Here is a 26,257-nt window from a genome sequence, read left to right as displayed (position 1 = left end):
AGATTGCTGAGGTTACTTGGGTCATTTTGTGGTTCCATATAAATTTTTGGAATATTTGTTCTAGATCTGTGAAACACAGCATTGAGATTTTGATAGAAATTGCATTAAATTTATAGGTTGGTTTGGGTAGTATGGACATTTTAATGATGTTAATTCTTCCTATCCATGAACATGGTATATGCTTTCACTTGTTTGTATCTTCTTCAATTTCTTTCTTCAGTATCTTATAATTTTCCAAGTACAGGTCTTTTACAGGTAAATTTATTCCTGGGTACCTTATTTTTGTTGCTGCAATTGTAAATGGAATTGTTTTCTTAGCTTCTCTTTTTGATAGTTTATTCTGGTATAAAATGCCACTAATTTCTGAGATTTATTTTATATCCTCTGCTTTACTGAACTCATTTATCAGTTTTTTTGTGTGTGGAGTCTTTAGGGTTTTCTATATACAGAGTCACAACATTTGCAAATAATGACAGTTTCATTTCTTCCTTTCCTACTTGGGTGCCTTTTATTTCTTCTTCCAGTACTATGTTGACTAAGAGTGGTAAAAGTGGACATCCCTGTCTTGTTCCTGATCTTAAGGGCAATGCTTTTAGTTTTTGCCTGTTGCATATGATGTTGGCTGTGGGCTTATCATCTATGGCCTTTACTATGTTGAGGTATGTTCCCCCTATTCCCACTTTGCTGACACTCAGGCAGTCATTGAGCTGTGTAGCTTTCGAATGGGGGCTGGTCTTGCCCCACACTTGCATGCAGTGGATACCAACTCCCCTCCAACCTTGTGAATCTCTTGGCCTGTCCTTTCGACTCCCAGTGACCCTTCCCTGCTGAGCTCAGTTGCATGAGGTACAGGGAGTGCTGCACAGAGCTGGGACCTTTAGAGCATATCTCCCCCAGTCCATGGGTCACTTCATTAGATGAACTTCAGTGCAACTACAGTATTATTCACGGGACAAATATTTATTGAGGACCTACTAAGCGCTGGGAACTGTGCTGGGTTTTAGGAATAATGATAAATAAAATAGTGATAATTCCTGTCCCCATACAGAAGTGAGACTAGTGAACACAATTATAGAAAAATAAAGCTGTGAAGGACCTTAGAAATCATGTAACAAGAACCCCTCACTTGGCCAATGAAGCCCACAGAAATGAAATCACTCACTAAAGGCCACATGAGTTGGTGGCTAACTCCAGACTTCATTATGAGGGACTTACTCTCATCTTTGATGTTGTGTAATTGTGTTTATATGACCTCCAAGTTGCACAAAGTGATCTCCCTAGAACTCTTTCTTGCACTTACATTAGACATGAGCCAAAACTGTCTATGGTAGTAGCAGTAGTAGCAAATACAGACAAAGACATATATTGAAAGTTTGCTACATTCTGAGCACTTTTAATACATTAATTCATTTATTCATCACAACTTTTCAAGCTGGATATTATTGTTCCTGCTTATACGCCACAAAACAGAGGTTCAGTGCCTCAAAGACAGTTCTCATAGCTTGTACTCAAACAAGCCCAGGTCTTTTTTTTAATGAGAAAATCAATGTTCAACCATTTCAATAACTTTAAAGCGAACAACCATAATTCCCTATAGCAACAATGACTTAGAAATTTAGGTGGTTAAGTAGAAATACTTACATGTCTGACTGTCATTAAACATAGAGACTTTTATACTTAAGACATCAAATACACTTTCCTTGAATTTTAAGAGATGTTTGTCCTTATTTATAGTGCTTCTTTGGGCAACTGATTGTAGATATTTTTTTAAACATTTCACTCCTTATTTTAACTAAGAAAAATAATGACCAGTTCAGGATTTTGGATTCCTAAACTGGTCATTACTTATAAAATACAATGCATTCATATATTTCCAGAAGTATAGCCACACTGAGAAATCAAGGCTTATAAATTCTTCTATATCTTGAACCTATCCTCTGCCTCCCATAGTCAAGTATTTCCCGATCCTATTAAATTTCTTATGTTATGCATGTGTCCCTCTTTTCCATTTCCACTGCCAAGACTATTGTGATGATCTGAAAACAGGTCTTCTTTCTCCGTTATTCTCTCTCCAGATGATGTTATAGTCTGCTACCATATGTGCCTATGTTGCTGATCGTATTTGAAAGTCCCCACATTAATACCTAACTATCATATTCTTGGTGTCAAATCCAGGGCCCGCAAATCTCTGGCTTATCTCCTAAATATGACTCACGTAAATACATAGGACCCTTTCCCACTTCATGTCTTAACCATGCTTTCCTACTCACCTACAATGTCCTTGCCCACCACTCCTGCTTTATATCAAAGCCCTACTTGTTCTTTGAAACCCAAGTCAAATGCTTTGCATGACATGAGTATTCCATCAATGTTCTAGCTGACAGTTGTTTTAAATTCTAAAATCCTATAACATTTTTCTACCGCTCTTTTGTTAATTTTTAATGTTTTACTTTGTATTTTAGCTCTCTGTGTTACTTTTGCTCTTGTACACCCAATCTGTTTCTCATTACAGCTGACACACCACCACCACCACCACATTGTAGGAAGTGCTCAATAACTGTGTGTATAACAGGTATTATTTTGATTAAGTAAGTATAGGGGTCCAAAACAGGCCTCCCAAAACATGGCACTTTGGCATGTGAATTATTTTGAGCTGAAGTCAACCAAGACCCTGCAGGCTCACAAGAAACTCTTACATCTCCCACGATAAGTGTTATCACCAGAAATAACATTTTATGACCTCTCTATAGGGCAGCACAAACTACTAATTACTGAACATCTGCTCTTCTTATTGTCCTGAATGACCTTCCTCCCCTCTGAAGCCCCAAAGTACCTTACCTCATCCTTAGCTCAGAATGTCATATACACCTCCTTCTAACTGGCTTTGAACCTCTCATGGATGTGGGGTCTCTGACTCTCTCAGATATTTGGGGTTACCATGCATACTTATGTAATTAAATTTGGTTATTTTCTCTGGCTAACGTCTCATGTAGATTTAATTATTAGACCAGCCAAGAGAACTCTGAGAGTAAAGTCTCTTCCTCCCCCACATGGGAAAAGTCACCACTATCATCTCCTCTAACCACCACCGTGGTCTGCTCCAGTCAGCCAGGGTCTCTGCCTAAGAATTTGATCCAGAACATATTTTTATAAAATTCAAATTTCATAGCTTCTGGCAGTTCTTTAAATCACTAAAGTTATCTCAAGGTTAATAATCAATTTAGTTAAATTTAGCATAGCACAGGAGTGAGTTTTTAGATATGTAAATGCTGGCTATTACTGAAAGAATTTTTACCTAAGGCTGATTTTTAATGGATCTCAGGTACTCAAAACATTTGTCTTATCTTTCACTGTTTTGAGGTCCAGCAGAATAACATTTTTCCAACCATCTAAGGTCTTTAATTTCTGGACTTTATTCTCTTTGATATCTCCTTCCAAAGCAGCCAATTCTTTCCTGAGCTCATCTCTTACAGCATATTGCTAATAGCAGCGAGTAACAACCATTGCACACTCCTAAGATATTGCTTTTTTTTAAAAAAATCCTCACCTGAGGATATAGATTTTAGAGAGAGAAGGAGAGAGAGAGAGAGAGAGAGAGAGAGAGAGAGAGATGAGAGAGAAACATCGATCGGTTGCCTCTCATAGGCTTCCTGACCCAGGATTGAACCACAACCTAGGTATGTGCCCTGACCAGGTATCAAACCTGCCACATTTTGGTGAACAGAGAGCATGTACTGGGTCCTCTGTCTTAAAGGTTTTTATCTGTATCCTTTAAAGAAAGCATTATAACTTTATTAAAATGGAGAGACACTATTCAAAATAATGCACTAAAATTGAGTAAAATCCTTTGTGTAATACTGTACACATAATGCAGAAATCAGCGCATTTTTCTAAAGCATGTTTTAACCTTCATTCAGTTCAGATTAAAATATAAGCTTTAAATAGTTTGAGTAATAATTCAGCAGTGTAAACAGCTTGTTTAACTGTTATGTGGGCATTGCAGTAAAGTACCTCTGTTAGTGAGCACGTTCTCTTTTTTGTCTCACCAGGCAAGATAAACACATCGCACCCATGACAATGTGTGAGCTGTGTGATGAGGGTCAGTTTTACCTTCAAAGAATGTCACCAAAGAGGGACCAGTACTCAGGTAGGTTTGCATCCCAGCAGGTCTGGAATGTGTACACCATTAGCTTGAAGTGTCCTTGGTTAGGAAAATAGCCTAACTATGTGGGGATTATAGCAGTATCTTACCCTTCTACTGTTCTCGTGAACACAAGATAATCTAAGGTCTTTTGACTCCTGGAAAAGTAAGAGATGATTGGGCAGCCTCTTTACCTCCTATGCTGAGACATCCAAATGGGCCTTTGGAGCAGACTTCATTAGTAACTATGGCCCTCAGCTCCATATGTATCCCGAAGACACCAGATTTATCTTTTCCTCCCCTTAAGCCATTAGTGGGGAAGATGAAAACTAGCCGGTCCTTGACAAATGCACAGTCCTTCAAGTTCTCAGAAAGTAAATGCTGTGTTCCCCAAATAAGAACTACCTGTGATAAAAGAAGAGAGCTTGTTGCTTCCCTCCAGTTCCCCTTATCCCCACTCTAGATACATTCTTTCAATCATTTAGTCTTTTGGCATTTGTATGTAGTACCCATAAATGGGAGATATTATTAAAAGGACTGATTTGACCTCAACTAAGGGCAGTTAGCTGCATACCAAAAAGAGAGGTTGACTCCCAGGTCTAGCACACCTCATGGAATAATCTAAATAAGGAAAAAATAACCTATTGTGTGTATTGGGAATGATTTTAGCTGCAGGTAATGGAAACCCCAGTTAGAAGAAACTACAACCAGTAGAGTTGTAATATGTTCTCAGATTAGCTCACTGCTGGTATAAGATCAGCAGCTCAACAGTCTCTGAGATCTCCGTGGCCTTTCACTGGGTTGCAAGGTAACTGCAGGTGTCGGTAAGACTCCCTCCACGTTCTGCGTGGAGTAGGGTTCGGTATCTGAAAGAGGAGCCGCACAACAAATGAGAGAAAAAGACACAAGATAATTTTGCAATATTGGGGACCAGGCGGCAAGTCCCGAAGGACTTCCTCTCATGCTTGGGCCTCACCAAGCTTTTATTGATTCTGGGATGCACCCATAGCATAGCCCTTAGGCAGGTGACCCCTGGCAACAGGCAGACTAGCCCATCGGCAAGGATTTACATAATAATAAATGGGGGAGTAGTTTCAGCTACCACTGTCTGACCTCTGCTAGGGCTTCTCTGTCTATGTTTATCAGATAGTGAAGGCAATAAACAGTTTCCCACATGCAGGTACCACCTCCATATTCAAAACAGGCAGAAGAGAAGTCAGTACCAATAGATTGGGAAACTGTCCCAGAAAGTTCTTGTTTTTCAAAACTGTGATGGCCAATCCTAGCTGCACGGAGGCTGCAAAAATGAGTATTTCACTTTCCTGGACATTGTAATGGTAGATGATAGAAAAGATGGTTGGGAATGACGGTTTTGCCAATCAATCAACCATCTACCACATCTACGACCTTTTCCTCAACAGTCCAGCCATAAGAAGAATGCCCTATAATTTATCTTTCAGGATCCTTTTTAGAGTAGAAGAGGAAACTATTCATAACTATGCCAAGAAAACAGAAGCTAAATGGGACTGTCCTGGGCAAACGGGAATATATGGTCACTCTAGTCATAGAACACGTATTCTGAGAATTTAGCCTCTCTTCCTGGAACAGTTTGACCAGGGAACTGAATATCTGCTCTTCTAGTGCGTACAGTATCTCAGGCTGCCCCCAGGGTCTTCCAATGTAATATTCTGTTTGGAAGATTACATCGGACTTCAGTTTTGGAGAAGGGCAGACCCCTTTTCTATGGGAGTCTTTGTTAAGATCATTTGGCAAATAATGTTTGGAGGCTCTTCCTTCTCTTACTGCTATGCAGTTAAACCCTTTTAGGGCACATATTATCTCTGCCTCTCTCCTACCTGCCATCCCGCCCATGAGAATGAAGATGACATTGCCCCATGAAGCTAAGAGATTCCCAGAAGTTAGACATTTTTGTCCGTCTACAGAGGTTGGGGGTGGGGTCACCTGACTGATTTCTTAATAGTTTCCCCATGAAGATAAAAAAAGTTAACCAATAGTAGAAGTTGAAACCTCTCAGAGCATTTGATTTTTTCTATCCTGACTTTACGCCTTTATTCATTCATAAAGACAAAATAATCTAGGAGCGAAATTTGTGCTTGTCGCCATGATTCTAAAGAGGTATGAGATTATTTCTAATCTTATAGCTAGAAATAGTTTCTGATGCCGAAGTATGATACTATAATACTAATACATTTCTGCTTCTACTACCTTAAATCGTAGTTATTTTTATGACTTCTCTTTCAAACTTTATTAAGACTTTTTCTTCTCTCTAACATCTACCTTTGAAACTTTCTGCTATAAATAAAATGCAATGTTACTTTTATTTTTAAATTTGTGAAGGAATACATACTTTTAGGAAAAAAATCAAATATCACAAAAATAAAAGAGCATAAAAAGTGAAAGTTCTCTGTAATCATAAACCCTACAACCATCTTTGCCAACTCTCAGAAAACAGCACACTGTTAACATTTTGAGTGCGTAGTACATATATTTTATTCTATGTGTTAGTCACTTATAGATGTACAGGGGCGGGCAAAAACAGGTTTTCAGTTGTTTGTATGGAAAAAGAGGTGCAGGTTATGATTATTACAATAGCCTTATTAACTCTGTTTTGTGTACTCACAACTGTAAACCTACTTTTGCCAACAACGTATATCTAATTAGTGAGCATACATATAACTTAATTTTTCACCTACGAGCCGATTACTTCATTCTACACCGTTCTCTTTAATGATTGTATTGTGTGTCATTACCTCTAATGGGATGAGAAAAACTTAAGATATGGGAATCACTGTGGATTTTGGCAGTTCTTTTGGATAGAAAAAGTAGGAATTTTTTATATGGCTCTACTGGAAAACAGTATTACAAAACTACATTGTACTATGGAGCAAAGTATACAAATAGGCTACAACATTTTCCCATAAAATATTATTATGAAATGAGATTTCTCCAAAAATATCTCCTATTTTCACAGTGCGGGTAGAGGTAACTTTGAATGAATGTCATACTCGATGGTTTGGGAAGTTCTAAAAATAAATTTAATTGACTGTTTTAATAGACTGGATGTCACTTCAAGGATCTTATATTTTTAAAAGACAAAAAAAAGAGAGACCATTTCTGTAGTCTAGACACAATCACATTCATTAAAATATGCATTCTTTTAAATAGAATGTTAACATTCTCCACATACTTGATATTTTTCTCTAATGAATACACTGTTGTGCTGACATTTTCTCATGTGTTATTTTAAATCCTGCCTTGCCACCATTGTGAATTTAACCAGCATGAGCTAATTAATGACCCTCTATTAATCTTCCTTTCCCTCCAAGTCTTAGCTACCCATCCATATTTTTATAGTTCATTCTTAAGTTTTAAGACCTCTTTGAATTTAGAAAATTTTTCCTTCTATGCACTTTGATTATTTGCCTCTAATCATTTACTTTTTCTAGTAACACTTCTATGCTTCCCATTGTCTGTAATTTTGCAGCTCTTTTCTTCTAATCCCCCAAAGCACAAACTGCAGGCATCTGAAATTCATGCATTGTAGTTGAGGCCAATTCTGTTTCTCTCACCAGGAAATGATCTTTCTCTTAAGTTTATTATACCATATTCCCTAGTCATGAAACACTTGACATAATATTGACTTAAAAATTACACAGTAGAGTTTAGGGAAGATTGAAGCATAAAATTCTCAAGGAATTCTATTTAGCTATTTAGTATCTCTTAACTTTTCAATGATGTGCTTTTGAGAAAACAACAACAGAAGCAGTGTTTGCTTTTCAATCCCTTTACCTTTGTCATACAAACCCCAATAGTTGAAAGTGTAATGCAAACACAAAAGCTAAGGACCAGTGTACAAAAAACTATACTTACCCTCTAGGGCAGCAGTTCTAAATGTGGCTCACAGTAACCTTTACCAGCCTCCGTCCCTTTCATTCACTCCATCTTTTACACCTAAAATTGCATCAATTTGATGCTATCGAGGCTTACCAAGGCAAAAGCAGCAGAAAAAAAAGGTCTGTTGAGGGTTTAAACATGATACCAAAGCTTTCCTACTGCACTCAGAGTAACACATCAGCCCTGTTGTGATGACAAGTATCTCAAGGTCCTCACACTTTGTTCTCGCTCTGCAGCAGAAACCACTCATGTCAAGTGTAAATCCATTCTCAGTCCTTGTTTGGTTCAAGGGCCTCTCTTCCCTGGACCAGCACCTGGCATGTAGCACATATAATATGTATGTGTGGAATGTAAGAATTCAATGTGTCACCCAATCTGATTTACCCTGGATCTTGTTGAAACATTGAAGCTGAAGGTGAGATATGATTATAAAGAAAAGGTATGGTACTAAAGAAGTTTGTTGTGTTTGTGAGCAGTTCTCAAAACTGGCATAAAACTATCAAATTTTAATTAAAAATTAAATTACTTTAATCCCCTAGAATTCAACATTGCTTCTTGGGAGGGCAAATTTTATTTCCTCAGCTAGAACATCAACTTTTCTCAAGCAAGAGATGTTTCAATGCATATAAAAGCCATCCAAGGCCCACATTTTCTAGGCAGTCCCAATTCCAAATAACCACATTCTTTACTATAAAGTCAATATGCTTAATATATAACCTAGTGTTAGTTAATTGTTCTCTTTTGTGGACCGTTATTTTAATTAAAAAATCAGAAAAAGAAGTATCCTTCAGACTCTGCATCTGTCACTTTATCCCCTTTCTCCTCCACAGTAACTAGCACAGAGATCTGCAGGAAACTGAGCTCACCATGTTTATGGATTATGTAATCAGTTAACCAATTAGTGGATGAATTCGTTATAAATGCGCTTCCCTAAAAACACATTCCCGTCATGGAATACATAGAAATTCATTTTCTTTGCGTTCAAAATGTCCTCAAGGAAGATAATGTTGTAAAATGGCTAAGGAGATAAGCTTGGAATTTGAAAGACAGCATTTCTTCATTATGTGCTAATCTACCTACCTGCCATAAAAAAACTCAGCACTTACTTTTCTATGCATAAGGGCCCAAAGTGGAAGGAAATAGAATAAAACTTTTTCCTTAAAATTCTTACCATTGTTCACAAACTTATAGTTGGGAGGAAGGAAGGAGGGAGGGAACGGAGAAAGGATGAAAGGGAAGGAGGAAGGAAGGGAGGGAGAACGATATGGTAGATTTATGCTCTAAAATGGTTCTTAACATTCTTCCATGCAGTAATTCCCAAGTGTCCACCAAAATACCTATAAAGACACACAAAAATAGTAAAACTTTCCCAAATCAAATGCTGAGGCTGACCATCAATCTATTGCCACCTATGGGAGGAGTTTTCCCATAGTCTAGGACAGTGGTCGGCAAACTGCGGCTCGTGAGCCACATGTGGCTCTTTGGCCCCTTGAGTGTGGCCATGAAGTTTCAATCGCATTGTACGTGCACGCCCGCATGTGGTATTTTGTGGAAGAGCTACACTCAAGGTGCCGCAGTTTGCCGACCACTGGTCTAGGAAGCTGATGGTGTTCCAGTTGACCCTGTAGCCTCCATGGCCCCCTTCCTAGTCAGAGAAAGCCACTCTAGACCTGCCCTGTCCCAAATTGTACCCATTAGTTACACATGCTATTTAAATGTAAAGTTATGAAATAAAAATTTAAAATCAAATTCCTTAAACTCAATAGCCACAGTGACTTGTTCATAAACTGTGGCTGATAGACATACTCTGTACAACCTTTCTGGAACACAGTTAGGAAATTCATATCAAGAACCTTAAAATGCTCCTACACTTTGACCTGATAATTCAATTCCACCTCTAGGACTCTATTCTAAGGAAATGTTCTCAAATACTGGCAAACGCTGAATCTCTTTAGATGTTCATTGCAAATAGGAAGAGAAAAGAGACATTTGTCATAAAACAAAAGAATTAATATGATGTAATACATCCATAAACAATATATTATACTCTGCATCCATTAAAAATACAGTTTTCCAGAAATTTAAAAAGAAATGAGAAATTTCTCACCATACAATGTAAGTTAAAAACCAGCAGGGTGTGCCCAACCAGTGGTGGAGCCTCAACCTATGAACCAGAAGGTCATGGTTCAATTCCTGGTCAGAGCACATGCTTGGGTTGCAGGCTTGATCCCCAGTAGGGGGCGTGCAGGAGCAGCTAATTAATTATTCTCTGTTATCATTGATATTTCTATCTCTCTCCTTCTTCCTTCCTCTCTGAAATCAATAAAAAATATTTAAAAAAACAAAGCAAGCAGGGTATAAAAAGTCAGGATACATCGAGAATATGTACATTTTTTAATAATGGTTATCTCTAGAAATGAGTTTTGCAGTTGATTTGATTTTAAAAGTTTCTGGACTGTTCATATTTTCTACCGTGTGTCTATATTGCTTGTAAAACAGACAAAAATATAAATACTTTTTATCTGATGTAAAACTAAAATTATTGGTTCAGCATCCAAATGGCTGCATCCTGTGACTGAGTCCATGTGAAATTCATTACGTGAATGTGACAGCTAATTTTTCATCAAGCTCACTTGTGAATAAGCCTCCAGGACTTCCTCCATTGTGTTCCACACAATTTAACACTTGATGATATGCTGTTTTGAGTGTTCTTGGATTTCTTTACTATTAATGCATATGTTTTAGCATTACTGAATTCGGTAAACATTTATGAAGCATCTGTTCTGTTCTAAGCTCTGTTATGCTACTATGTTACTTTGGTTTTTTTTTTATTTAACTATCACAATAACCTTAAAATATTCTTAATAATAGCCAATGTTTAATGATGTTAAAAGGAAAAGTGAGCCATGGCCGGTGTGGCTCAGCAGTTAGAGCCTGCACACCAAAGGGTCTTTGGTATGATTCCCAGTCAAGGGCCTGTACCTGTGTTGCAGGTTCAATCCCCGGCCCTGGTTGGGGGGCAACCAGGAGGCAACCAATGTGTCTCTCCTCTCTCTCTCTCTCTCTCTCTCTCTCTCTCTCTCTCGTCTTTCTCTCTCCCCATCTCCCTCTTCTACTCTAAAAATCAATGGGAAAAATATCCTGGGGTGAGGGTTAACAACAAAGGGGAAAAGTGACTTACTCAAAGTCAGAGTGGCAGAACTGAAATTTAATCATAGGTCTCCTATTCCCAGCACTGCATGGGAGTTCCACTAAATAGTGTGTGTTACCTCTCTAACTTTGTCTTCTCACCTAAGGTGACCAGAACACTTAGCACCTACTCTGTAAGTTATTTCATTTCCCGATGGAGGTTACCATATGAGATAGGGCCACAATCCTCTGCTTTTCAATCTGCATAGGACACTGAGCTGTCCTTATTGAATTCTACATTCATGCTGGATTGTTTCTACACCCATTCAAGGTTTTGTCCTGAACATTTGCATCTGTGTTGAATGCATAGCAGATGCAGGGAAGTGTGACAGGATAGATGAAGGCAAACAGCACAACATTATGCAGTGCAGACGTGAAGATAAGTTTACTAGGGAGACTTACAAGCAGGAGGTGTGTAAGACAAGACAAGGCACGCCATCCTCCAAGTTGTCAGCATCCCATGGAGGGTACATGGAGGCCAGGCCATGTCGTGGGTTGTGCTCCAGGAGGGGTTCCCTTCCACGCTGTAACTCCATCGTCTTACACAGGACAAGCAAGAAAGTGGCCTTTCCAATGGAGAAATGAACTGAGCTCACATGCCAGCCACTCTTGGGAGTTGCATGCCTGTGCTCATATCACCTACAGGCCTTGAGAGATGAGAATATGTGCTGCCCCGCCCTGGTGGAGGGAGGAGCTGGGGCCACTGGTCCCATCGAGAGCTTTGCCAGGCCTTACCTAACAGGTGTCTAGGATCTCTTAGAGCAGCGGTTGCCAGCCTTTCGGACCTCACAGACCACTAGTGGTCCGTGGACCACCGGTTGGCGACCGCTGTCCTAGAGGACACTGTTCTTGCTGCAGAAGATGTTATGCCTTGAAGTTTTAGGTGACATAAAATAATCTACTTAACCTTTCTGCTCTTCTGCTGTAAGATGATCTTATACTAGCTGAAAGCCCTTTACACACACACATGCCCAGCCTAGATTAATTGGGTGACCTTCCAATTAATTGGGTCCCCACTCCGATGGGTCTCTACAGCCTCTCTGATGCTCTTAGCACAGCTCCACGAGTAGCTCTGTATCTGTCCGACTCTTCTCTCAAGAATCCAAGTCTTCCCTCAATTTGCTGTGATTTTTCACCATTGTATCCCCAGCACCCAACATAGGCAAGTAATAGAGAACCAATATTTATTTATTCAAAATGAACACGTAGCCCTGGCTGGATGGCTCAGCTGGTTGAGCATTATCCCATGCACCAAAAGATTGTTGGTTTGATTGTTGATTGTTGGTCAGGACACTTGCCTGGTTTTTGGGCTAGATTCCTGGTAGGAGGTGTGCAGGGGGCAGCCCATCAGTGTTCTACTCTCACATCTAGGTTCCTTTCTCTCTCTTCTCCCTTCCTCTCTCTAAAAAAAAATAAATAAAATAAATAAAAATAATTAAAAAAAACCTGAATATGTAAAGAAATGGATTCCTTCCAGCTCTTAATTTCATACTTCAATCAAATACTCTGGTGACATATTTCTGGTGGACGTAAGCAGCCTCGAAGGCAATTTAGTAAAATAGCACTTGTGCCCTTATGCTCCTAATCCTATGTACTTGTCTTTACTTTTCCTGCTCCTCCAAGTTCTCCCCAACTGAAGGCTCATCCAGTCTCAGGGTCCAGACCAACTGAACTTGAACACAGTGGCCTCATATTCTGTTAATCTACCCACTTTGTACCCTAAGTCTTTTAAATAAATTTTTTTATTGATTTCAGAAAGGAAGGGAGAGGGAGAGATAGATAGAAACATCAATGATGAGAATCATTGATCAGCTGCCTCCTGCATGCCCCCAACTGGGGATCGAGCCCGCAACCCGGGCATGTGCCCCTAACCGGAATCGATCCCGGGACCTTTTAGTCCACAGGCCGGCACTATCAACTGAGCCAAACCGGCTACGGCACATGTTCATTTTTATATGTAAGAGCAGATTTCACCCTCCTGAAAATTAACTTTTCTCCAGAATCTCCAAAGATCAATGGCTGGGACAGGATGAGCTTTGGGCAAGGAATGTCATTCAGGTCTTAATTTCATTCTTGAATCAAATACTCTGGTGACATATTTCTGGTGGACGTAAGCAGCCTCGAAGGCAATTTAGTAAAATAGCACTTGTGCCCTTATGCTCCTAATCCTATGTACTTGTCTTTACTTTTCCTGCTCCTCCAAGTTCTCCCCAACTGAAGGCTCATCCAGTCTCAGGGTCCAGACCAACTGAACTTGAACACAGTGGCCTCATATTCTGTTAATCTACCCACTTTGTACCCTAAGTCTTTTAAATAAATTTTTTTATTGATTTCAGAAAGGAAGGGAGAGGGAGAGATAGATAGAAACATCAATGATGAGAATCATTGATCAGCTGCCTCCTGCATGCCCCCAACTGGGGATCGAGCCCGCAACCCGGGCATGTGCCCCTAACCGGAATCGAACCCGGGACCCTTCAGTCCACAGACTGACACTTTATCCAAAGAGCCAACCAGGCTAGGGCTATACCCTAAGTCTTTGTAGCATCTGATCATATCCTATGTCAGCAGCCCCAGTGAATGTCACTGGGCTCCTAAGTGCTCTCAGGTTATCACGTTTCTGCTCCATTATGCCCATTCCATGAAAAAAACTTGTATTAGGGTATTAATTTCTTCTTGCTTTTACTGGTTATTTCCTGCTATAAACCATGCCCTGTTATTCTACTGCCTGCCCTCACCATGTTGAACAGCTGTCTACCTGGCTCAGACATCCTTCACCCAGGATCCTTGTCCTCTCACCTGGGCTTCATCCACACCCACCTGGAACGCAGCTACCATCTCTTAGAAATTCTGACTCATTGCTGTTTCCTGAATCATTGCTAGGTTTGGGATATGCCTTTAAGACACTGCCAGGCCTGAGATGCTGGTCCATGTTTTCTGCCTCTAGGTCCCTCCAGGACACTCACAGGCCAGCCCATCTCAGGCTGCCTACCACCCGTCAACATGAAGATCCCTCATGGCCACAACCAGATATGCTGTCGTGGCTTCCTTTGACTTCCTTTGCCCCAAATCAAGTGTGGTTTTAGTAACTTACTGATATTTTTCATTTCTATCCTCGTCTTTAATTCAATTTCAAACATTATTATAAAATGAATAAACAGTGCTTTAACACAATGAAAATATCCATTTTGTTTATATTTAAGACTTATTTCAGGACTCAGTTTATTTTGCAGTAAAATATTCTCTTAAATGATTCAAGGGGCTCAAAACTTTGAACCTGATCAGCATTCTGGATCAAAAACATCTACAGTGAGAGGAAAAGTTTTCACAAATGTGGCAGCCATGTTCCTTTCAACAAATCAGCTTCCAGCCAGATTTTAATTCTGCAGTGACTTCAGCTCCTTTTCAACAAATTAGTTGCTAGGTGTAATAGAAACAAACTTTCTATTATTTCTATAGTGAAGAAAAATATTTTTCAGTTCTGCACATATGGTTCCTTTCTGAGTAATCAACTTTCCTTCCCCTAAAGCTCTTTGGCTACTAAAACTTGGCCATGAGGCTAATTTATCACAGGTAGGGTGACCAACCATCCCAGTTTGCCTAGGACCAAGGGGTTTCCAAGGACATAGGACTTTCAGTTCTAAAATCAGGACAGTCCCAAGTGAAGCAGGATAATCAGTCACCTAAGCCTATAGGGCAGGGGTGGGGAACGGCAGGCCCACGGGCCATATAAGGCCTACAAAGTCACTTGGGTTGGTCCTGACAAGGAATTAGGGGTGAGTTAATTAAATGTTTGACCAAATATAAGCAGGCTACTTTTAAAACTGATAATTTTGTATGGCCCACAAATGATGTCATAAATATCCAAAAGACCCTTGGCAGGAAAAAGGTTCCCTACCCCTGCTAAAGCGTATGGGAGGGTAGGAGCAATGAGAACAAGGGTCTGTTGTGATGTGCAGAAGGCAGACATAGGACAGCCACTACCAGACAAGTGAGAAAAGTGGAAATCCCATAAGTAGGAAAAAGAGAGGTTACAGTGTGAGCGTGAGGAGTAGAACTGTGCCAGGGTCTTTCAAGGATCTGAACTCCCCAACCCTAGGGCCTTTGCTCAAAGACCTGAATTAAGGAGACCTTTGAGAATACAGAAGCTCCAAAGAGGTTGGAGGAGCTAAAGTATAGGAAATGCTCTGCTTCCCATTTGGTTTCTTGGGGGGGGAGACCACCTTTCAAGATGACTCTGGGCCAACATGGTGCAGTTGCAACAGGACAGAAATGGCAATTTGCTGTGTAATGGCAAGGCTTGGAGACCACATCCCCATTTTGAGGCAGTGAGTTGAGGGCCTACATCAGGGGCTAGAGAGAGGACTTGGTTAGGACTTAGAGGCTCTATCCCAACAAGAACTAAGGTGGGTCCTATCAGCAGTTGGGCAGAGAAAGTTGTCTCTAACCATATCCTATATAATAAAGAGGTAATATGCAAATTGACCCTCACACTCTCACATCATCACAAGATGGCTGCCTCCACATAATCACAAAATGGCCATCCTCACGTCAGCGCAAGAAGGCCACTACAAGATGGCCACCACCACACTGTCACAAGATGGCCACCCCCACGTTGTCACAATATGGCTTGCAGGGGAGTGCAGTTGGGGGAAACCAGGCCTGCAGAGGAGGGCAGTTGGGAGTGACCAGGCCTTCAGGGGAGGACAGTTGGGGGCGATCAGGCTGGCAGGAGAGCAGTTAGGTGTCAATGAGGCCAGCAGGGGAGTGGTTAGGGGGCAATCAGGCTGGGAGGCAGAAGCAGTTAGGGGCAATCAGGCAGGCAGGCAGACGAGTAGTTAGGAGCCAGCAGTCCCGGATTCTGAGAAGGATGTCTGACTACAGGGATTGGTCCTAAATCGGCAGTTGGACATCCCCTGAGGGTCCCAGATTGGAGAGGGTGCAGGCTGGGCTGAGGGACAACCCCTCCAGTGCACGAATTTCATTCACTGGGCCTCTAGTAGATAGTATAAACCTCAAGTAACGATAGCCACGTTTGCTTTCATAGGGGATGAAATAAAGACAGACACCCGAACCCAGAGATTAGAGGTGAAGCAGATATCAGCAGGATGTCAGAGCGAAAGGCCACACTGTACCAAGGATGCCGAGAGGCTGTGAGGCTTCTCTGTGCCCCTGATGCCAACCTGGCATGAAAGGAAGATCAGGGAAGATTTTTGGAGAAAAGAAACAAACAGGCCTGAAAAGAAATCTGACTACTAAATTAATTTGAAATGGACTAAAGATCTTTAGGGATAACTTTATATTTTTTTCTATCAGCAGCAAAAATAAGGGTTCCAGTTGCCTTTTCCAGTTGCATTTGTCCCCAACTGTAGATAAAGAGCATTATTACTTTTTATGCACACCTGAGCCATAATGTAAAAAATTATACTCTGCCATACTTCCATGGTATTCAATGACTATATACTGTTCTCTATATTAGCTCCAACTAGATCCTTCTTTTCAAAAGCGATTACTATTTCAATAACTCTGAATGACTGAGATTGGAAAGATGGTTTCATAAAAAATAGTAACACCGCAGACCTTGGGTTTCAGATTTTTCATCAAACTGGAAGTCTCCTCCCTTTCAAAAAGAATCTTGGCTTCTTTCTTGTAACTGATGTGCCTAATTCAGAGCCTTATTTTTATTCCCATACTTTCTCTGCTATAACTGGGAAAAAAAATCCTAAAACACCTTTTCCTATTTTCCTTTGTACTCTGTGCCTTTGTTTTGCATACTTGAGATAAGGTGCTTTATACTTTTGGAAATCTCATGCAATTTAGTAAATTTTAGAGGAAGAAGTTTTTCAACAGGTGAGCCTGCATTGCTCAAATCTTGTAACATGGGAACTTATCGGTTTGGCTTACACTTGGGCCAGAATGTACGACTGTCTTGGCAGGAAACTAGAATTTCCCTCTGGCTAGGAGTGGATTGAAGTTTCCTTTCTGGGAAGCATGCTGACAATGGTAGTCTGTTCCGAGTCAGGCCTGGGTAGGAGTGACTTGGCAGGATTTGGGAGGCATCATAGAAGGTATTGTTACAATTGGAGTCATTTCATTCCAATTGTGCAGGATGAGTTTCTAATCTACTCGAGCAATACAGATTTAATAAACCACAGAAACTCTTATTCTCAAGAGGCACTGATTGCTATGAAAAACATTGTATTTTTGAAGCTTATCAGCTATCACACTGTTAATTTCCTTCATCCTGTCATCTCAGTTTAGTCAGACCTTGGGGCTTGCATTCCTCCTCGGCTAGACCTAATTTTATGCTCTGACAATTCTTCCGGAAGTTAGCTTCCAATGTAGCCAGATTGTACACATGCATTTCGAGCTGTGCTACCTAAATACTTCCCTTGACAAAGCATCAGCTTTTACTCTAACACAACTTTCTTCCTTTTGCAGCCTTTGCCCTTGGGAAAGTACATTGTCCAACAGTCTTGGTGAAAGCATGATAGATTCTATAGTGTGTGAAGCGCCTACGCAAAGATGAGAGAGTCTGGAGAGGATGTGATGGCATCAGCAGAGGGCTAGCAACTCTTGGTTAATCGTCTACAGAACAGAGGTCAGCAAATGACTGCCATGGGCTGAACTGGACCTGCTGCCTGTTTTTGTAAGTGAAATTTTATTGAAACTCAGTCATTATCAATGTTTTCATTCTCATATTGTCTATGGACACTTTTGCACTATCATGACAGTGCTAAGTGGTTGCAACAGTGACTGTATGCCCTTGAAAGTCTAGAATATTTACTATATGGCCTTTTACAGATCAAGTTTGCCAACCTCTGTCCTAGAATTTGGATGATGGACACCTCACACATTGCCATTCTCCTTCCCTTCTGATATCACTAATCAATTAAGATCTTTCTTCCCAATGATATGACCTCTGAATCCTTCCTTATACAGACAGACACCATTATTTACTCCAAGTTGTGAACCTGGGCTCAGAAGAAAAAACGTTTAGGGTCATATAGGGCAAAAGAAAGGAAATCCGATTGCTCACGAACTATGTAACCTGATGATTAAACCCAAGTTGTCCACTGTGTATCCATTTTTCTAGAGCTCTATAAAGTTCACTACCTGGTTTTCTAAATTAGATGGGCTGGTAGAAACCACAAGGGATCATTTGTTCTTCTCTCTGTCTTCATGATTTCCCTAGAACTTGGTAACCATTCCATCAATAACTGAACTGGCCATTTCTATGAATTGCTAAGAATTTTTTCATAATTAGGGAAGGAAAAAAAAATCACCTTTTACAGCAACCTGATAATGGTCTAATGACTGTTTAGTTTTCCTTTTTTTTTTTTTTTAACCGCAAACCAATTTCATTTTTCTTTGTCATTGCGGAAAGGTCATCATCCTCAGTACTTTCCTCTTAATCAATTTCCTTACCACAAAGCTTTATTTTGTTGTTTGAGAATCAGACTTACAAGAAACTTGTCACACCGGTGCTTCCTAGCCAAGGAAGCAGAATACAATTGCATTTTTTTTCCTTAACAACCCCCCTTTCCCTAAACGTATGCACAGAAAAGCTACAGGGGAGCAATAATTTACAGCCAGATCTTAAACGAAGATTCTTCAGCAGCTACTTCTGTTCTCTAACTAAATGAGAAAGCACTTAACAAAAGCACTTAAAAGTGCCACAGAATACCCATGGTACAGTCAGAATTATTTATCCTCCACTTAAGTACCACATAAGGAGATATTATTAATAAATGAAAATTGATCTTCCTTGGAAACTACCAAGCTCGAATCTCTTTCCCACCAATGCTGAGGTCTCTTTTTCAATGCCAGCCCACAAAGGAAAAACAATTTCATTTCTGATAGCCCCAAGATGTAAATCGAAGGTTTTATGGCTTCATTGCTGGGTTCTCTAGTGATATACTTTGCTGGTACCAAATTATAAGCATGTAAATCAGTAAGCATCGGAGGTTATTAGAAGTCCCCATAGTTCCCAGCATACCCAAATGGTAAAATGATGGCTGGGGGACAGATGATGCGTCATTAAACTTGCTTTCACAAAATAATGTTAACAATAGTTATTAACACAGTGTATCTTATTTCTTTATAGTCTTTATGTCTTTCTTCTTTAATCAGCACTTCAAACTTCAAGCTTAAGAATACGAGGTGTGCTACTAATATGCAGGAAATGGCACCAGAAACTGGTTAACGCTCAGGAACTTTGAGGCTCTGAGTCTCTGAGATGTTTATACTGGAAACAGTATGGAAACTTAGAATTTTTTTTGAAAATTGCAAAACAGCTCTTTCTCAGGCATCTCCTGTATCATAGTCACTGAATAGCCACCCTTACATAACTGAGATCTCAACTTGAAGATATTTTTCATTTTCCTTCAGAGGAGAGGAAGAGAAAAAGCAAGAAATCCTCCACACCCATTCAACCCCCGCCTCCACACACATACTTAAATAGCTGTTTAGCAAATAACCTAAACATAAAACATCCCACAACTAAATTCCTGCCATGATTACAAGACAATGGTGTCCTAAGGAGGGTCAAAAGTTGAGCACCATTAGTATGAGAAATCAAACAGGGATGTGAAAGCTTGGGTAACTCAAGTCGAAGAGTGGACTTGAAGAACAGTTCAGCATGAAGGTTAAATGACTTGATGAAGGTCACGGAAGAGGCGACAAAGCAGGAACAATATTAGAGTATTTCAAGCATTTGTCTCCACTCTCTGACATTTTCTATAGAGTATCCATTCTCTCTCTGGCTTCTGGTAACTGATGACCACAGAAACCACTAGCACTGAAGGTGAATTCTACATTTCAGTAAATTACGGTCCCACACTTACCCAGGCCCTTCCAACCCCCCCTAAAACATCAGAGGAGCAGACAGCCTCGTTATTTCCATGCTTTCTTTCTAGAATTGTATCGAAAATCACAAACTCTTTAACTTTTTAAAAAGCAGGTTTTCATGTTTAAGCAAAGCTTGACTGTTAAAATCTGAAGTGCTTTGTCCATTATGTGCTGTTGGTTTCCACAGCCTTCTTTTTACTTCTGAATCACTTTTGCTCTATTATGAGCAGAGGTGCTGATTGGTGGCATTCCAAAGTCTGTATCAGCCAGATATGCCAAGGAACAAATGCACTGTAAGGAGAAATGACCGAAGGAAACAAGAGAGTAAAATTCATGATAGAAAAGGAAACTGAAGCAGGCATTGAAAACTCTTCTGCATCATTACCTTTTCTCTCTATTGGATCTCTTAACCCTGGAGTGTCCCGGCACTCTGTCACCTCTTCTCTATACTTTATTTTTTATTGGGATGAAAAGGCATATAACATACAATTTCCCATATTCCCGCCCCCCCCATTATAGTTCACATTCAATATCTCTTCTCTATATGTAATCACCCCTTGGCCATCTCAATCAGACAGGCAACTTATAATGCAGCAATGTGTATCAGGTCTTGCATGTATATCTCCAGCCCAAACCTCTGTCTTCAATTCCATGTAAAGTTTTAATAGGTAACATATGTTTAAGATATCCAAAACCAAACTCTTGATCTTTCCCCAGCCCTCAAACCTGCTCTGCAGGTAGTCAGCACCATTTCTGTCCGTGGCAACATTCTTGCGCTGCTCAGACCTAAAACCTTGAAGTCATGCTTAACCTCTTTCTCTTGAGTCCTACATCTCTCCCTGGTGACGCAACATCCTAACTGGTCTCTCTTCTTGCTCACGTGCTCCTTAGTCTGTTCTCACCAAGGCACCCACTTAACTTAGAGTAAAAGCTCGTTTTATGTCAATGGTCTGCAAAATTCTGATTGTCTACCTTTGCCCCACCCTTGACTCTCCCACCACTTTCTGCCATTCACCATCAGAATTCACCTTTTACCACTTTTCCCTGTGCCCACTCCACTCCAGCCACTCAGGGCTCTTTGCTGTCCCTCAAGTGCACTAAGCATGCCCCTGCCCCAGGGCCTTTACACTGACTATTCTCTCTAGCTAGAGTGCAATTTCCATATGACAACCTGGCACATCCCCTTTCCTCCTCTAGTTTCTGCTCAGATGTCCCCTTCCTATGGAGGCCCAGCCTGAAAACCCTATTCAAAATTGCAGCCATCCCCTGTCAACAATCCAATGTCCCTTCCCTTATCCTGCTTTGTTCCTTTTCTCTATGTTACCTGTCTAATTCCAGAATTCCATTTAATTCACTTATTCATGATGTTTATTGCCAGTTTCCCCCTATTGGAATCCAGGCTCTTGAAGACAAGGATTTTTGTTAGTTTTGTTCACTTGTGTTTCATAAATCCCCAGAGGAGACTTGGCATGTAATTGGCACTCGATAAATGTGTTGGAAACTGAATGAATGATGAATCAGAATACGAGATAGAATACAGAATTTGTGAATGGCAAAAATCACATGATATAAAACAAAAGAAAAATAGCCTATGTCCGATATGGACTATCAATCATGCAATACAACATTTTTCTTCTCTCTCAGACTTCTCCATGACCTCATTGTACTTTCCCCTTGAAAAATAACTAACCTTTAGCAATATTCCTCCTGAGCATGTAGGTGACAACATACAACCTTATTCTCTGGAACTAATGACTCTCTGGGAGGCAAGGGATTTACTCTATTCCAAGGGCTTCGAGCAATAAAAGACAAGGCACTCCGGTGAACTGGAACTCTCTAAGTAAGGAGACATAGAAACATTATTTCTTCTCGTAGCTAAGTCAGAATTTTTTTGTCCTTGACAATAAAACTTAAGTGGCTGCCATGGTGTCAGGCTTGTGTCAAAATTTCAAGTGTTTGGGGAAAAGTGAACTAGTTCACATACAGAAAATGACAAATAGTAGCATAGGAAATGAGGGTGTGTAGTAAAGGCCAGAGGCATGAATCTATAAACTAAGCCAACTCATTCTCTTAACCTAAGTCTATATTGTTAAAAATCAGCTCAAGATGTGCAATTATAAACTTGATGATTTTTAAATTAGGGGAATTGATCAATTTCTTCATTTTTCCCATTTAACTGACAAGCATGACTCATTTGCTGTTGAGATAATGGCAAAAATTAGGAATTTGACCCAAACAGTGTCTTGAAGGCACACTATACCCTTAACAAAGAAAGCAAACCCACTTGAGACTTTCAAGTGTACTTACCAGTGCATCAAGCTAAGCAGTGGATGATAGAGATAAAGATGGCTAATGAAGAGTGAAATAAGGATGATGTTGTGCAAGGGTGAAAAATAAACTTATTTATGAAAAAAGCTAAAGTCTCACACTTTTGCTTTCTCCTGAATCCTATTGTTATAAATATCTCATGAGATTAAATTTTTTCATAAGTCTGTATTTACTGTTCTGTAAAATGGCTAGAGAAGCATTTTGTCCATTTTTCTACCATTTATCTTTTCTTACTGAATCATAGATCATATCTATATATTATGGGTCTTAACAAATAGTTATATGTGCAGACCTACAACAGTAACCTTAGCAAAGTTAAATATATTTTTCTGAACCTCAGTTTTCTCATTGTAAAATGGAAGAATATTATTAGGTGAAGAAATAAATATACACAGTATGAGCTTGTTGAAAGGGAAATGAGGTAATATAAGTAAAATATCTAGTACAGTTCTTAGCCTATAGACTCGCCCCCAAATTGTCTGCTCCTATTATATAGATGGCCCCACTCTAGATGTTTTAATTAACTAATCAAAGTGTATAGTTCAAGAGGCTTTAACACGTGAGAAAGGTGACATACAACATCCGGATTATTAAATAAAATCGGCAACATTAAAAGACAAAGTGTTTTTTTTTTTTAAAGCACCCAACTTTGTGTTGAACTCTAGCCAAACCAAACTAATTCTATTCATGAGTAATATATTAGCATAGAATTCACTTGTGTCTTATCTCACAAGGCAAAACTACTGACTGCTGGGAAGCTCTCTCAGGCTCACCATCTGTCTAATGTTAATCCCTTTGAATAATGGAGGCCATGTCCACACTGCATACCCTTTTTGGGTTTGCTTTGTTTTTGTTTTGTTTTTCAGTTAAATGCCATAATTAGTAGAAAGACACCCTAAGTAGGTTCCACTCTGACACCTCTCCAGCCCTCTTGGCTACCATATGTTTCTCTGAGCTAAGAAATTACAGTATTAAACATAATTGCTCTCTCTGTGGTCAAAAATAACAGTTTACTCCAAATGAGCTCCCAACAATTATGCTACCCCATTTCCCCCAGTATTTTAAAAGTATTAGTTCTAAGAATTCAAATATTCAAAACATTTCAAAGCATACTCTATGAGGCAAGTCTTTGTTTGCCCTTAAAAAAACTGACCATCTAGTTGAATAGCCAGGTATAATTTAAAAAATTTATTTTATTAATTTTAGAGAGGAAGGGCAGGGAAGAAACAATGATGAAAGAGAATCTTATCAATGATGAGAATCATTGATCAGCTGCTTCCTGCATGCCCCCTACTGGGGATTGAGCCTGGAACCCAGGCATGTGACCTGCCTGGAATCAAACCAGTGACCTCCTGGTTCATGACTTGATGCTCAACCACTGAGCAACACCAGCCAGGCCAGGTATAATTTTTTAAAATCAATAATATACAGGGGTGGGCAAACATAGGTTTATAGTTTTAATACAAATAAACAATACAATAATTAATAAATAATAACACAATAATAAACTCTTTTGTGTGTTTATAATTGCAAACATTGGTTTGCAGTTATATATATATATAACTGTATCTTATACTTAATATATATATTAAGTATATATATATTAATATATATATATATATAACTGTATCTTATACTTAAATGCAGACTTGGTATTCAAATAAAGAAAGATTCAAATAATGTTGCTATTTGGTCATAAAGCTCCTATTATATTTAAGAAAAGCATTCCTTGACAGTTTGACAGATTATCATCTTTTACTCCCTAACAGTATCAGCTAAAAATTCAGAAGACTTATAGAGCAAGGCCACAGCTCTTCGGAAACCAGAATTCAAACTGAGCCAAAATGGACTTCCTGATATCATAGGGTGAGTCTTGCAACACAGCCTCCCAATCACTAAGCATTAAGATGATTTTTAAATTTTCTAAAGAGAAGGTCAAAGCATTATTCTCAGGATGAGCATTATATTCCACCTTGGAAGAGTTAGTTTTTAAAATAATCCAGAAATAATTAACCTGGAAATGATAATATCTTAACTAGATTTATTAAACGATGAGATCCAGTGTCATACAAAGAAAGTGATCACCCCTAGGAAATTTTATGGAAGTATCAAAGAATGATGAAGAACATTGTGTGGAATCTTCAAGGAGTTTTAACTCTATTCTGGCCTCCAGCTTCCTACTGATGTGCTCTTCTGCTTTCATTTCTTGTTGATTCTATTTACTTTACTATGAATGATAGTTTGTGAGGGCTCCATTCAGGTGTATACTAGCATCATTGTGCTATGAAAAACTCAATCTGTAAGTGAAGGAAAATGGTCTTGATGGAGCACAACACTTACAACTCATAATCTACTACTTTGCTTCTAATAGTTCTGTTTTTTAATTGCAGGTAGGGTGGGGTATACTTTCTGGAAAACTTAAATGAGCCTCACGGAAGCATTGGGAATTTCCAACACTGTAGATAAAACAACACACGTAAACTCTATAGCCAAAAGCAAATAGAGCAAGGAGGATAGAGAAGCCTGGCACGAAGGTTAGGAGGAGGGGAGGGATGAATGTTCCAGACAGAAAAGGCACATGTAAAGTGGAAGAGATAAAAGGATGAGTGAGCACCACGTGTGCAAGGACCTGGAAGAAGTGCAGGAAGGCCAAATGGTCAGATCGGAGAGAATGGCTTGTGTTGAGATGGGACCTTGCGTGGCTTTTTAAGTTTTAGGCAAGAATGTAGACTTACTCCAGTGGCAAAGAAAACCATTGAGGATGTTAAGCAGGTTATGACACAATCATTTTCATTGTTATATTGTTGCTTAACATAAAAACAATATAAATTTAATACAGTTATACCCCACTATATCCATTTCCAATAGAAGAAACCAACTATGTCTGGCGTTTCATTTGAAATCCTACCTCAGATTAAGGAACATTTTCCCCCACATCTACTGGGAGTTTGGTCCTGCACTATCTCATCAGGAGAGGAGATCTGGGAAGCAGGTAACTTTACAGTGACAAAATTCGCCATTTTTATTTTTTAATGCTTGTTTTGAAGTAGTTGTGTTTAGCTAATTTTAGCAGCACTGTTTATAACAGGGATAATTTCATTTAATTTTTCCCTTTGTGATGTCAATTTGCTTAGTGAATGTGATATTGTTTGCATTGTTTTTATTTTCTTGGGATTCTAATTAAGTTTGATACTAAACACTGAATATCATATATGCAGGTTCTAATAGTGAGCATATTCTTAAATGTAAAAAACAATAGTTATAAAAGAAATTAACAAGAGCAGGTACACAGCTACATTATAGAGAAATTAATGCAGAGAAAGTTGTCTACTAGTGTATGTTAAGACAATGTTTTCCTAATGTTAACCATTGAGACAATAATTAATTATTGGAATAATTGGGTTTATTTGATAGGATTTGTCATTTTAGTTTAAAATGGATGTCCATTTTGGGTTTCAGTACTGCGGAGAAATGTCACTTAAAAAATATGTTTATTTTTGAGATTACACATACTGCTTTGGAGAAATTTTATCAGGGGAAAAGGCAGATGGGAAGAGTGAATGTCCCTTTGCCAAGGTTTCTCAGCAGCCATTTGAACCAGATAATTGACACTTTGAACCAGATAATTCTTTGTTGTGTCTGGGGACTCCCCTATGCATTGTAAAATGTTTAGCAGCATCCCAGGTTTCTACTTGCTAAATGCTAGTAGCACCCCGGCTCCAGTTGTGATCATCACAACTGTCGTCAGACAATGCCAAATGTGCCCTGGCTTCTGAGAACACTGCCTTGGACCAGAAAGTGATGAATGCAGTAGCTGCACTAGATGGCTCAGCCAGA

The sequence above is a fragment of the Myotis davidii genome, unplaced genomic scaffold (assembly GCF_000327345.1).
Source record: "Myotis davidii unplaced genomic scaffold, ASM32734v1 scaffold93, whole genome shotgun sequence".
NCBI lineage: Eukaryota > Metazoa > Chordata > Mammalia > Chiroptera > Vespertilionidae > Myotis > Myotis davidii.
This window is presented reverse-complemented; position numbering follows the sequence as displayed.